Source organism: Chiloscyllium plagiosum, unplaced genomic scaffold (assembly GCF_037043375.1).
Source record: "Chiloscyllium plagiosum isolate Xiang-an unplaced genomic scaffold, Cpla_swu_hap1 HiC_scaffold_18, whole genome shotgun sequence".
Lineage (NCBI taxonomy): Eukaryota > Metazoa > Chordata > Chondrichthyes > Orectolobiformes > Hemiscylliidae > Chiloscyllium > Chiloscyllium plagiosum.
Genome location: NW_028270156.1, coordinates 80,205,012 through 80,218,873, shown reverse-complemented (window position 1 = coordinate 80,218,873; position 13,862 = coordinate 80,205,012). Strand labels below are relative to the sequence as shown.

At 43.9% G+C, this 13,862-nt stretch overlaps 1 protein-coding gene across 3 annotated transcripts in view; it reads left to right on the top strand.

Moving 5' to 3' along the window:
* Positions 1-1,905: 1,905 nt before the first annotated feature.
* The window catches only part of nr1h3 (nuclear receptor subfamily 1, group H, member 3), a 76,549-nt gene continuing 64,592 nt past the window's right edge, over positions 1,906-13,862 (top strand). For all 3 annotated transcript variants that reach the window (XM_043706319.2, XM_087996832.1, XM_043706316.2), the window contains exon 1: positions 1,906-2,049. The gene's annotated coding sequence lies outside the window, so the exon portion shown is untranslated. The remainder of the gene's footprint in view (positions 2,050-13,862) is intronic.

Sequence of the window (13,862 nt, the reverse complement as noted above, 5' to 3'; positions counted from 1 at the left end):
GTCTGGAAAGATGTGCAGTGATATAGAAAGGAGGTTTGATGGGGAGGAGTCCACTGGTTATCTAACATACATTTGCTCAGAGCTCCTGAATAAGGCATGAGTATGATCTCCTTGGGAAGCCCCTTTGTTATCCTGTGCGAAGGCAGAACATAACATGCAGCTTGATTGTTCAGGATGTGAGGCCTCAGGCATCCCCTCAATAATACTATGTCATCTCTCTGAGCTTCCCACTGATTATTTTCTCATGAAGCTAAAATGTCAGAAGCCACGCCTGCCGTTCATGTAGCCTTGTTCCTGCTGAGAATGACTGGGAGAAGGAGACGACAGAAACTAGAGCTTTAGCAAGTTCATCAACTTTCAGCAATGGCTGCACAGCCTCCACAGGGGAAGCAGCAGGGTGAGATCCACTGAGGAAGTGCACAAGAAGAATCTTGATTTCCAGTGCACTCCTCACACCAGAATTGTGTCAATGTTAGGCAGTTCATTGTGGGCGCTCCCCCTTATTCACATACACGGACAAGAAGAAATACATGAGTATTACGAACAGAGGGAAACACTGAGAAGGCTATTCAGTGTACCTGTTTATGGAGTTGCTGAGATTCTTGTGCTGATCAGAGCACTACTTATTCATCTTCCTACTCTGGATGCATCCACTGGTTTCAAAGAGGCCCAGGGTGGCTGGTTCACTTGTAAAAATGTCTCTGACTTATCACTTAAAAGTCACAGTTTATTGCAACTGCTGACCTAAAGATAAACTGGTATATTTCAGGATTGAATTGGCTTTTACTGCAGAAGACAGAGAGAGCTCCTGAGCTTCTGAAGGCTTCTCAGTTTCTTGTTCACAGCCCCAAGCTGTTCATTTACCCGAGAATCAATCTGATAGATTTTAGCAGGTGGAAGGCCTACGTTATTGATAACTGGTCACTGGTCCATAGAGCTTCTAGTTGCCATTGAAAGCCCCACTTGTACACACCCACTCAGCCCTAGCTTCTCTGTGAACTGCACTTCAGTTCCTGCTTGAACAAGCTGCTGTGTAAACAGTGCTTATAATAAGTGCCAGGCTGTTTGCTTTCAAATCATGCAGCAATCTTCCAGCAATCCTTGGTTTTAAAAGTTATTTTCCCATTTTAGTCTATAATCAAAATCACAGAAATATTAAAAGACATAGTATTTAAAGTATATTGAGTCACTTTGTATGAAGGTGAGTGTGTGCGTGTGCCAAGTTTGACAATCAGAGCAATAGAATGGCTGAGTGTGAAAGTGTGTGCATGAAGGATCTGTTTGTGGGTTTAAGTCTCTGTTCCAGGGGGATGTGTGTTCATACAATATTTTTTTGTCTGGAACATTCACATATTGATGTGCCTTGATAGTATCTCCCTATGATACACTATAAAAAAAGTTATTTTCTCAATTCAGTTGACAATCAAAATCACAGAAATTTTCAAAGACATGGTATCTGAAGTATGTTCAATTGCTTTATATGAAGGTGGGTGTCCGGACGCATAGTGTATTGCACAGAAGTGTTGTGTCATGAAGTGTGATTAATAATTAATTCTGTTCTGTGTTATCTCACAGAGATCCAAGATTTGCTGAAAGTATTTACTGTCAGCTGTTAAAACAAAAAGTTGAGTTCCAGGTCCATGAGGCATTCACCGTTTCCTGTTCAGTGGAAGGAATTCAGTTCTTGCCTCTGCACCCTTCTCCTGCTGCTGAGCTTTGCCTTGCCCCCTGCCTGCTGTTTCACTGGCGGCTGGCCAAATACAGAGGCAGAGTGGACTGTGTGTGTATGTGAATTGGTACCAAGGACAAAGGCTCGGGGTGGAGCTTGGCACTGGTAGAGAGAGCTGTGGCATGTGACAGGGACTCAGTGAGAGCAGCGTTACATTACATCAGTGTCAGGCAGATAGTCACTGGAAAACTTGGGCCCTTTCTCATCTGCTCAGAATTGTCGTCTAGTAGCCTGCAAACATCCTTCTGGTCACATGATGGCAGTTGAAGTTGGTTGGTCAGACATCTGACAGCGCAAGAGGCATCAGTGTACACTGACAGGTCAGTTATCTGAAGTGAGGGTCAGTACATGAATTTAGTGCTGTGCCCACAAGTGAAGATTAAACTTCCTGATATAGTGAAGCTCTAAGTTCTGAGGCCCCATGCTGCATCATACAGCACTGCCTCTGGTGTATCTACTCTCTGTTTATGTAAAAGTGGGATGCAGTGTGGCCACCAGCCCTTAGAGGCCAACCTCACCCACTCGCAAGTCTCAAATTAACACAAATGACCAGGACAAAGCAGTTTGCCACTGGCCATCTGATAGATTACTGCATGACAATGTGAGGGAGATTGATTAATGTCAATAACAATAATGTCAGTAACAGGGGGAACTGGGGAAAAGAGTTTACTGAGTTATAGTATGAGGAAGTTGGATTAACATCATTTGTGATACAGTTAGTTATACAGAGCACTGAGAGGGAGGGATTACTGAGAGGAGTGTGAAAGAGCTGGATTAACATCAGTAAAGATACAGTTAGTCATACAGATTGCTGGGAGGGAGGAATTACTGTCACACAGTATGAGAGTGCTGGGTTAACACTGGCAACACTGCTGGGGAGAGAGGGCTTACAGACTGATAGTGTGAGGGAGCTGACTTAACATCAGGAGGGATATAGTCGGTAACACAGGTTGCTGGGGGGAGATGGGCTACTGAGTGACAAGGTTAGGGAGCTTGTTTAATATCCGTAGAGTTACAGTAAGTAAAACAGAGTGCTGCTGTCAAAGGGGCTTCTGAGCTACAGGATGATGAAGTTGGATTAAGGGGAAATACAATTAGTAACAATGAATGTTTGACAAAGTGAAGCACAGGATGCTACTAAATAAGATAAGAGCACTTGGTGTTAGGGACAAGGTACTACACGGACAGAGGATTGGCTGACTGTCAGAAGGCAGAGAGTAGGAATAAAGGGGTCTTTAACAGAATAGCAGCTGGTGATTCATGGAGTTCTGCAGAGGTTAATGTTAGGACCACAACTATTCACATTAAACATTAACGATCTGGACAAAGGCCATTTCTGCTACATTTGCCGATGATACAAAGGTAGGTGGAGGGGCACGTAGTGCTGAGGAAGCACGGAGCCTGCAGAAGTTCTGGCCAGACTAGGAGGGTTGGCAAAGAAGTGGCAGATGGAATACAATTTGGGAAAGCATGAGATTAGGAAGGAAGGAAGACTACAGGTGTAGACTATTTTCTAAATGGGGAAGGCTTTGGAAATCTGAAGCACAAAGGGAACTGGAAGTCCTAGTTCAGGATTTTCTTAAAGTTAACATGCAGGTTCACTTGGTAGTTACGAAGGCATGTTAGCATTTGTTTCAAGAGCGCTAGTCTACGAGAGTAGGGATGCACTGCTCTGGCTGTATGATGCTCTGGTCAGACTATATTTGGAATATTGTGAGCAGTTTTGGGCCCCTTATCTAAGGAAATACGTGCTGGCATTAGAGGGAATCCAGAAGAGGTTTACAAGAACGATCTCAGGGATGAAGGCTTGCTGTATGAGGAGTGGTTGAGGAGTCTTGGTCTGTACTCAGTGGAGTTTAGAAGGATGGTTGTGGGAGGGAGTGGGGTGAGGGGAGGTGGGGATACCTGAATGGAGCTGACAGAATACCTGGATAGTACCTGATGCAAGATGCTATGGAAGGAGAGGAGTTATTGAGTGACATTGTAAGGGAGTTGGATTAGCACCAGTGGAGATACAATTAATAACAAAGGATGCTAGTGGAAGAGAGGTTACAGTTAATATTAGAGGGTGAGGGATTATGGAATGACAGTGTAAGGATATTTGATTAACATTAGTAGAGATACAATCAATAATACAGAGGCTGGGGGAGAAGAGTTGCTGACTGATAGTGTGAGGGAGTTGGGTTAACATCAGTAGAGATACACGGCATTGTTGGGAGAGCGGTCACTGAATGGGAGTGTGTGGAAACTGAATTAACAATGGAGAACCAGTCAGTAACACAGGATGTTAGGACAGAGAGGTTACTGAGTGACAGGGAGAGGGAGCTGGATTAACAACAGTCGAGACACAGTCAGTATCAGAAGGAATTGGATGAAGTGGCGCTATCAAGTAACAGTATGAGGGACCTGGATGAACATTGCGGAACTGCAGTCAGTGACATAGGATGCTGAGGCAGAAGAGGGGTTATTGAGTGACACTGTGAGGAAGTTCAATTTGGCATCAGCGGAGATACAGTCAGTCAGACATGGCACTGGAGGGGCGGAGAGGTTACAGTCAATAATAGGTCATTAAGGAGAGGTTGGTTAATGAGTGACAGTGTGAGGAAACTGAATTAACATTAGAAGAGATACAGTCAGTAACACAGGGTGTTGGGGGGAGTGGCAACAGGACGCTGAGGAGAAAAGGGCTAACTGAGTGACACTGTGTGGAAATTGGATTAACTTCAGTCATGATACAGTCAGTGACACAGTGAGCTGGGAGAGAGGGGTGCTGAGTGAGAGCGTGAGGGAGCTGGATTAAGAACAGTAAAGATACAACCTATGGCCTAATACTGGCATTGATGCTGGACAGCTAGTATTCTGTTGACAATGATTTGAATCGATGGTAGAATTTAAACTCAATAAATATGTGAAATAAAGAGGCTAATACAGTTGTTGATTGTCATAAATATCTATCCAGTTCACTAATGTCCCTTAGGGAATTAAAATTGCCAATCTACATGTAACTCCAGACCTACAGCCCTTGACAACAGCCTAGCAAGCCATTCAGTGGTACCAAACCACGACAGTCTTAAGAGAATAAAATGGGACAAATTGCAGCAAAAACTACAGCAAACACTGCTCTGTTGACCCTGCAAAGTCCTTCTTATCAACAGCTGGAGATAGTGCCAAAATTGGGAGAGCTGTCCCACAGACTGATCAAGCAACTGCCTGACGTAGTCACACTCACAGAATTAGACCTTATAAGACAATCCACAGCTATCACATTGGCAGGACAGACCCAGCAGAGTTGGCACCGCAGTGCTAGGCTGTCAAGAGGGAATTACCCTGGGAGGTCTCAACATTGACTCAGTACCCCGTAAGGTTTCAAGGGCAAGGATAACTCCCGGCAATTACCATTACTCATGAGCTGAGGAATCAGTGCTTTTGCACGTTGAACAGCAGTGGATGTACCTGTCCATTACAATACCAATAAGCAAGACCAATGTGCAGACCTTGGGAGATGAACTGAGATGTTGTGTGACATTTTCATTGCGATAACTACAATAGATTTTGAATACATCTAGCAACTTAAGACGATGTCTATAAGGTGCACGTTGGTAGCAGCAGAATGGTATGGAAATGCAATTAACAAACTTATGGCCAGGCATATTCTACACTCTGCCATGATCATCAAGCCAGAGGGTCATAGAAGTCATCGAGATGTACAGTACTGAAACAGACCCTTTGGTCCATCTCATCCATGCCGACCAGGTATCCTAACCTAATCTAGTCCCATTTGCCAGAACTTGGTCCATATCCCTCTAAATCCTTTCTATTTATATACCCACCAGATGCCTTTTAAATGCTGCAATTGTACAAGCCTCCACCACTTCCTCTGGCAGCTCATTCCTTACATGCACCACCCTCTGTGTGAAAAAGTTGCCCCATCAGTCCCTTTTAAAGTTTTTACCCTCTCACCATAAACCTCTGCCCTCTAGTGCTGGACTCCCCCAACCCAGGGAAAAGACCTTTTCTATTTACCGTATCCATGCCCCTCATGATTTTATACACTCTATATGGTCACCCCCAATTCTGATTCAATGAAGATTGCGGGAGGTCATGTCAGGAGCAACACCAGGTATACCTAAAAATGAGGTGTCAAGCAGGTGAAGCTACCAAGCAGCAAGTGGTTGACAGAGCAAACAACCTACAACCGATGGGTCAGAGCTAAGTTCTGCAATATTACCACATCCAATCATGAATGCTAGTGGACAATTAAACAACCCACTGGAGGAGAAAATTCCACAATGATCCCCATGCTCATTGATGGGAAAGCCCAGCATATCAGTGCCATTATTTAAGAAAGGTGGTAAGGAAAAGCCAGGGAACTATAGACCAGTGAGCCTCAGTGGTGGGCAAGTTGTTGGAGGGGATTCTGAGGGACAGGATTCGCATGTATGTGGAGAGTCAAGGAGTGATTAGGGGTAGTCAACATGACTTTGTGGGTGGGAAATTGTGTCTTACTAACTAAATTGAGTTTATTGAAGACATAACAAAGAGGATTGATGAAGGCAGAGTGGTGGACATGATCTATTTGGACCTAAGTAAGGCATTCGACAATATCCCACATGGCAGTCTAGTTAGCAAGCTTAGTTTGCATGGAATATGGACAGAACTAACCATTTAGATACAGTACTGGCTTAAAGGTAAGAGTCACAGGGTGGTGGTGAAGGGTTGCTTTTCAGACTGGAGGTCTGTGACCAACAGTATGCCACAAGGATCAGTGCTGGGTCCACTGCTTTTTGTCATTTGTATAAATGCTTTGAAGCAGATCAGATCCTAGGAATCCTACAGTGTGTACAAAGCCTGTTCACAAGGCACAAGTCAGGGGTATAATGGAATACTCTCCATTTGGCTGGACGAGTGCAGTTCCAACAACACTCGAGCATGGCACCATCTGGGACAATGCTTGATTGGCACTCCCTCCACAAACAACTACTCCGTCAACCACCGACACTCAGTAGCAGCAGTATATGAAAGCCAAAGGAATTCCCAAAGGCTCCTTAGCAAGCACGTTCCAAACCCATGACATCCCCTATCCAGAGGTACATGGGCAGTAGATACATGGGAATACCACCAACTGCAAGTTCCCCTCTGAGACATGCACCATCCTGACTTGGAAATATATCACTGTGGTGACTGGCACAGAGGGAAACCTGCAGATGTTGGTGTCCCATATATCTGCTGCTGTTGGCCTTCTAGATGGAAGTGGTCACAAGTTTTGAAGGTGATGTCGCTGGAGCTTTGGTCATTTTCCTTTGTGCATTTATTGAAGGTACACTCTACTGCTACTGAGCATCAATGATGGAGTGTGTGAATGTGGTGCCAGTTAAGTGAGCTGTTTCATTCTAGATGGTCTCAAGCTTCTTGGGTCTTGTTGGAGCTGCACCCATCCAGGCAAGTGATATCCCATCACACTCCTGACTTATGCGTTGTAACTCGTGGACATGTTTTGTGAGTCAGAAGATGAGTTATGCACTAAAAGAGTCCTAGATTCTGATTTGCTGTTGAAGCTATGGTATGTATATATAGCTAGTCCAGGTGAGTTTTTGGTCAATGTTAACACCCAGGATGTTGGTAATGGTGGATTCAGTGATCATAACACTATTGAATGTTATGGGTAATGGTTATATTAACTCCTATTGGAGACGGTTATTGCCTGGCATCTGTGTGACATAAAAGTTTACCACTTTTCAGCCCCAGTCTGGATATTGTCTAGGTCATGCTGCATTTGGACATTGGCTGTCTCAATATCTGAGAAGTCACTAATGGTCCTGAACATTGTGCAATCATTGGCAAACATCTCCATTTCTGACCTTGTGATGGAGGGAAGGTCCATGATGAAGCAGCTGAAGATAGTTGGGCCTAGCACACTCCCCTGAGAAACTCCTGCAGAGATGTCCTGGAGCTGAGATGACTAATTACCAATAACCATGACCATCCTTTTTTGTGCCAGATATGACTTCAACCAACAGAGAGTTTCCCTTGATCCCCATTATGTACAGGACATACATGGGCAATTTTCCACATTGTTGGGTGGGTGCTGGGTATTGTTGCTGCACTGGAACTGTTTCCATCGGGGAGCAAACGTTCTGCGGCATATCTTCTGTATAATTGATTGAATGCTGTCAGGCCCCAGAGTCTTTGCATTATCCAGTGCTTCCATTCATTTCTTGACATCACATAGAGTGAATTGAATTGACTGAAGAGTGGCAACTGTAATCCTGGAGACTACTGGAGGAAGCCAAGATGGATCATCCACTTGGCAGTTCTGGTTGAAGATTGTTGCAAATGCTTTTGCCTTAACATTTGCACTGTTGTGCTGGACTCTCCTACAATTGAAAACAGGGAGTTTGTTAAGCCTCCTCCTCCAGTGTATTGTTTAATTGTCCACCACCAACCAGATGCTACAGGATAGTAGAGCTTAGATCTGATCCATTTATTGTGGAATCGTCGATTATGTTGTTTGGCACAGAAGTAGTTCTGTCTTGTAACTTCAAGTTGACACCTCAGTTTTAGGTATGCCTGATGTTGCTCCTGGCATGCGCCCCCAGCACTCTTCATTGAAGCAGGGTTGACCCGCTGGCTTCATGGTAATGGTAGATTGGGGAATATGCCAGGCTATGAGTTTGCAGACTGTGTTGGATTCTGCTGCTATTGATCGCGCACATTTCCTCATGGATGCCCAGTCTTGAGTTGTTAAACATGTTCGCAATCTGTCCCACTGGCATGGTGATCTTGCTACACTACATGATGGAGGATATTCTTCATAGTGTCGATTAGGTCAAGTATGGTTTTCCCTCTCGATGACAGACCCAGTGTAGCAGCAATGTGCTTTAGGAAATGACCAGCTCAATTATTGGAGCTGTTACTGAGCCACCCCTGGTTCTGAATATTGAAATCCCCCTGCCAGAATACATTCTGTACCCTTGCTGCTGCCAGTGCTTCTTCCATAACTCAAGAGCCCCTTACTGATTAAAAATCTAATGTTTTCAGCTCTGAATATACTTAATGACACAGTCCACTTTTGATGGTAATGAATTCCATAGATTCACTACCCTCTGAGAGAAGAAATTCCTCCTTACTTCCATCTTAAATGAGTGACTGCTAACCTGAGTCTATGCTCTCTGGTCCTAGACTCTCCCAATGTCGAAACATCTTCTCAGCATTTACCCTGTTAAACCCCCAAATATCTTATCTGTTTCAGCAAGGTCTTTTCTTGTTCTTCAGCCCTCTAATAAGTACTCACACAACCTATTGAAACTCTTCTCTAAGAAACACCATCCATACCTGAATTAGTCAATGGATTGTCTCCCAAGGCAGTGTACTTTTCCTTAGCCGCAGGGACAAAAACTATAGAGGGGATTCTTCTCTGATTCTAACTCTTTGCTCTTCCTGTCCTGTGAGTATTCAATACAGAAAGTGTAGATGAAGCTTTATTCTGTACCTAACCCTGTGCTGTACCCTAGAGTTGGGTTTGTTTGATGAGTACAGTAGAGGCGGATTTACACAGTATCTAATTTTATGCTCTACCTGCCATGGGAGTGGCGGATATAGACAGTACAGATGGTACTTTATTGTGTATCTAGCTCTGTTGTATACCTGCTCTGGAAGAGTTTGATTTGGAGAGCATAGAGCTCCTTTACTTTGTATATTATTTGATGTGAATATATTTGATGGGGACAGTGAGCTTGACTCTGTATTTAAATCATCGCAGTAACCATGTTGAGGAGAGTTTGATGGAAATAATGTAAAGGGAGTTTTACTTTCAGTTTAAAACAATAGAGACAGCTTTTAGGTGTATCTCATCCCCAGCCGTACTGCAGAGCAGATTTCTGTGCTTAACAAAAATTACTATTTCAAGGAATTAGACTCCAGGTACGGGTGAACAATTGAGAACCATCGCCACATAACTGTTCTAATTAAAATTCTCATGGCCCTATAAACTTATCCTTATATACACAGAAAAAGAAAAAAATGGGATTAGATTAGATTCCCTTCAGTATGGAAACAGTACAGAATAACTTCAAAGTTACATTTGTACACAACCTCTTCAGTTCCAGTTCATCTGCAACCACCATTTCACCACTGCTTGTACAAATGTTACAACGAATGCCAGCTGTTCTTTTATCATTTCTGCTCGCAACTAGAAATACAGGAAAAATATAAAAGACAAGGTCTTCACGCTGTTCTCGGGGTGTTCGTTGGGAACGGTATAAAAGATGCTTTACCCTGTATCTAACCCTGTGCTGAAACTGTCCTGGAAGTCTTTGGTGGGGACCCTGTCAAGGAAGCTTTACTTTCATTTTAAAAGTAAGAGTAAACTTTAAGTAAAAAAGAGTAGAGGGAGCTTTACTCTGGATCTAACCCAGCGCTGTCCCTGTCTTGAGAGTGTTTAGTGGGACAGTTTAAAAAAAAGTAGAGGGAGCTTTATTTGATTTAATTTGATTTATTGTAGTCATGTGTACCTAAGTACAGTGAAAACCTTTGTTTTGCAAGCAGTACAGGCAGATCATAGCAAACAAGCACGTTCAGATCATAGGGTGCTTAGACAGAGTGAGGTATAGAAAATTACAGCTGCACAGGAGGTATGCAAAGCAAGACCAACATGCGACATTATTCGAAGTTAGAGAGGTCCATTCGTCCGTCTAAGAACAGCAAGGAAGAAGCTGTTCTTGAACCCGTTAGTGGGTGTGTTCCAGCTTCTGTATCTTCTGCCTGAAGAGAGCATTACCAAGGTGGGAAGGTTCCTTGATGATGTTGACAGCTTTTCTGCCACCTCAAGAAGTGTAAATGGAGTCCAGGGATGGAGGATTAGCTTCCATGATGGTCTGAGCTGTGCACACAACCTTCTGTAGTTTTTTACAGTCTTGGGCAGAGCAGTTACCAGGTCCTGTGATTGGGATAGTGCGTTATTTATGGTGCATCTGTAAAAGTTGGTCAGGATCCTGATGGATGTGCCGAGTTTCCTAAACCACCTGAGTAAGAAGAGGCATTGCTGTGCCTTCTTGACTGTTGCATGACCGTGGGAGGTCCAGGACAGATTGTCGGTTATCATCACTCCAAGAAACTTCACACTGTTGACCCTCTCCACCTCAGCTCCATTGATGTAGAGAGGAGTGTATCCTCCTCCTTTCTTCCTGAAGTCAATGTTCACTTGATTTGTTTTGCTTGAGAGAGAAGTTGCATCAAGACACCAAGCATTCTATATCCTTCCTGTATTCTGACTCATCATTGTTTGATATCCATCCTACCATGGTGATGATATTAGCAAACTTGGAGATGGCGTTTGTTCGGAATCTGGCTACCCAGTGGTGGGTGGACAGGGAGTACAGTGGGAGGCTGAGAACACGTCCCTGAGGGGCGCCAGTGTTGAGGGTTATTGTAGAGGAGGCGCTGTTCACTGATTGTGGTCTGTGGGTCGGGAAGCTGTGGGTCCCGTTTACTATGTATCTAACCCCATGCTGTACATAGAAATGTAGCAACACAGAAAATCGGTGCAGGGGTACGCCATTCGTCTCTTTGAGCCTCCACTACCATTCAATATGATCATGGCTGAGCATGCAATTTCAGTATCCCATTCCCACTTTCTCTCCTTACCCCTTGATCCCTTTAGCTGCAAGGGCCATACCCAGCTCCCTCTTGAATATATGTAACAAACTGGCCCCCAACAGCAACATGTTCACAACTCTGAGTGAAGAAATTCTTTCTGATCTAAACCTGTCTTGTAGCTATCCTGACAGTGTTTGAAAGGGACATTGTAGAGGGCACTTTACTCCATATCTAACTCCGTGCTGTCCATGTTCTGGAAGTGTTTGATGGGCACAGTCAAAGGGAGCCTTAGTTTCAGTTCAATAGATTAGAGTCTTGCTTCATGGTGGGTGCATGAGCAAGTAGTGATATTAATCAATTCTTACAACTAAAAGTAAGTATTACTATATGTAGGATTCCTATTGATGTCACAGACCCATGCTACACCTGGTCAAGTACGAACCAAGGCTCCAGTGAATCTGATGTGAGAAAGGAGCATGTCCTCACCGCTTCTGACATCAAAGCAGTTCTCCTTGACTGTCCAATTCAACAATTATATTTTGCTTTGCCCTCTTGTTTAGGAGAAGGGAAGGTGTTGGGTTCAAGAAATCACAATTCTTATTGGTAAAGCTGAAGTCACATGTTCAGAGGAGCATAGCCATTCACAGTTGCTCTTTGCCCTGCTAAACCACCCAAAGATCTCTCACCAACAAACACAATCAAGAAACACAAACACCAACAAACATAACCAAGAAATAATCATTGTAGGATACAGAGTCGAGAGTATGGTGCTGAAAAAGCACAGCAGGTCAGGTAGCATCCGAGGAGCAGAAAAACCAATGGTTCGGGCAAAAGCCCTTCATCAGAATTCCTGAGGAAGGGCTTATCCCCAAAACATCGATTCTCCTGCTCCTCGGATGCTGCCTGACCTGCTGTGCTTTTCCAGTACCACACTCTCGACTCTGATCTTCAGCATCTGCAGTCCTGACTTCCTCCTCATTGTAGGATACAGTTTGGAATTAGTCACTTGCTCCGTTGCGTCTTTCGGTATGAAAATCGAATTAAACTTAGCTCTTTGCTCCACTTGCTCTTTCTCAGAATTCTTTAATTATTTTCCCTTTACGTGTTGTGCATCAGAGAATCTCCACCAACATGCATGAAAAGTAAATGAGTCCCATTGACATTATTATTGAGTGCGCACACTGCACTGGGACGGAACTGGAAATAGTGCATCTGTTGTTTCTGCCTCTTCCTACCTGGCTGCATCCTTGGCAGCTTGACTATCTGCAACGTCTCACTGGTCCCTTTGACTTCCTGAAGAAGGGCTCATGCCCGAAACCTCGATTCTCCTGTTCCCTGGATGCTGCCTGACCTGCTGCGCTTTTCCAGCAACACATTTCCACCTTTGACGTTTTGCCAGCTCACCACTGATTGACCTCCTGTTTGTCTAGCTGCTCCCCGATCCCACCATCTGGCTGTGCCTTCTGATCTTCTGCCTGTCCTCCTGGTCTTCCAATTGTCCTACTCGTCTTCAAGTTGTTCCTCCTGGTCTTCCATGGACACTTTCCCCTACAAATAGATCTTGATCAATTGGGTCAATGGTCTGAGGAGTGGCCGATGGAATTTAATTTGGATAAATGTGAGGTATTGCACTTTGGTAAAACAAAGAAGGACAGGACTTATACAAGTAATGGTATAGCCTTGGGTGGTGTTGTAGAGCAGAGAGACCAAGGGGTTCACCTCTATAATTCTCTGAATTATTGGTAGACAGGATGGTTAAGAAGGTGTTTAGCATGCTTGTCTTTATTCCTCAGAAGTTTGAGTATAGGAGTTGGAATATCATGTTGAGATTCATGTGCAGTTCTGTTCACCCTGTTATAGGAAGGATATTATTAAACTGGAGAAGGTTCAGAAAACATTTACCAGGATGTTGTCAGGAATGGAAGGTTTAAGATATAAAAATAGACTGGAACGTTTTTCACTGGAGCCCATGAGGTTGAGCAGTGACCTTATTGAGGTTTATAAAATCATGAGACGCATAGATAAGATTAATAACAAGGATCTTTTCCCTCGGCTGGTGGAGTTCAAAACTAGGGGGCATATTTTTAAGGTGAGATTTAAAGAGGGGTAACAGTTTTAAGCAGAAAGTGTTCAATGTATGGAATAAACTGTCTGAAAAAGTGATGAATGCAGGTACAGTAACAACATTTAAAAGCCATTTGGATAAGTTCATGAATTGGAAAGATTTGGAGGGATATGGGTCAAGCACAGCAGATGGGACTAGTTTAGTTTGGGAACATGGTTGGCATGGACTAGTTGGACAGAAGTGTCTCTTTCCATGCTATGCGAATATAGAAAGGGTGGGTCATAGCAATGTCTTGCAGCAAGGTCTAAGTGTGGGCTATGTTGGAGAGATGAGTGGGGGGTTTGGGGTGGTGCTGAACATCTCACTTCCTCAGAGGAAGTCCTCAGGCAGAATCATGGAATTTGTTTGGTAAGCATTCATGGTAGAGTGTCTCAGAGAGGGGTTTTTGGGGAGAGGCAGGTTAGTGGGGTGTTG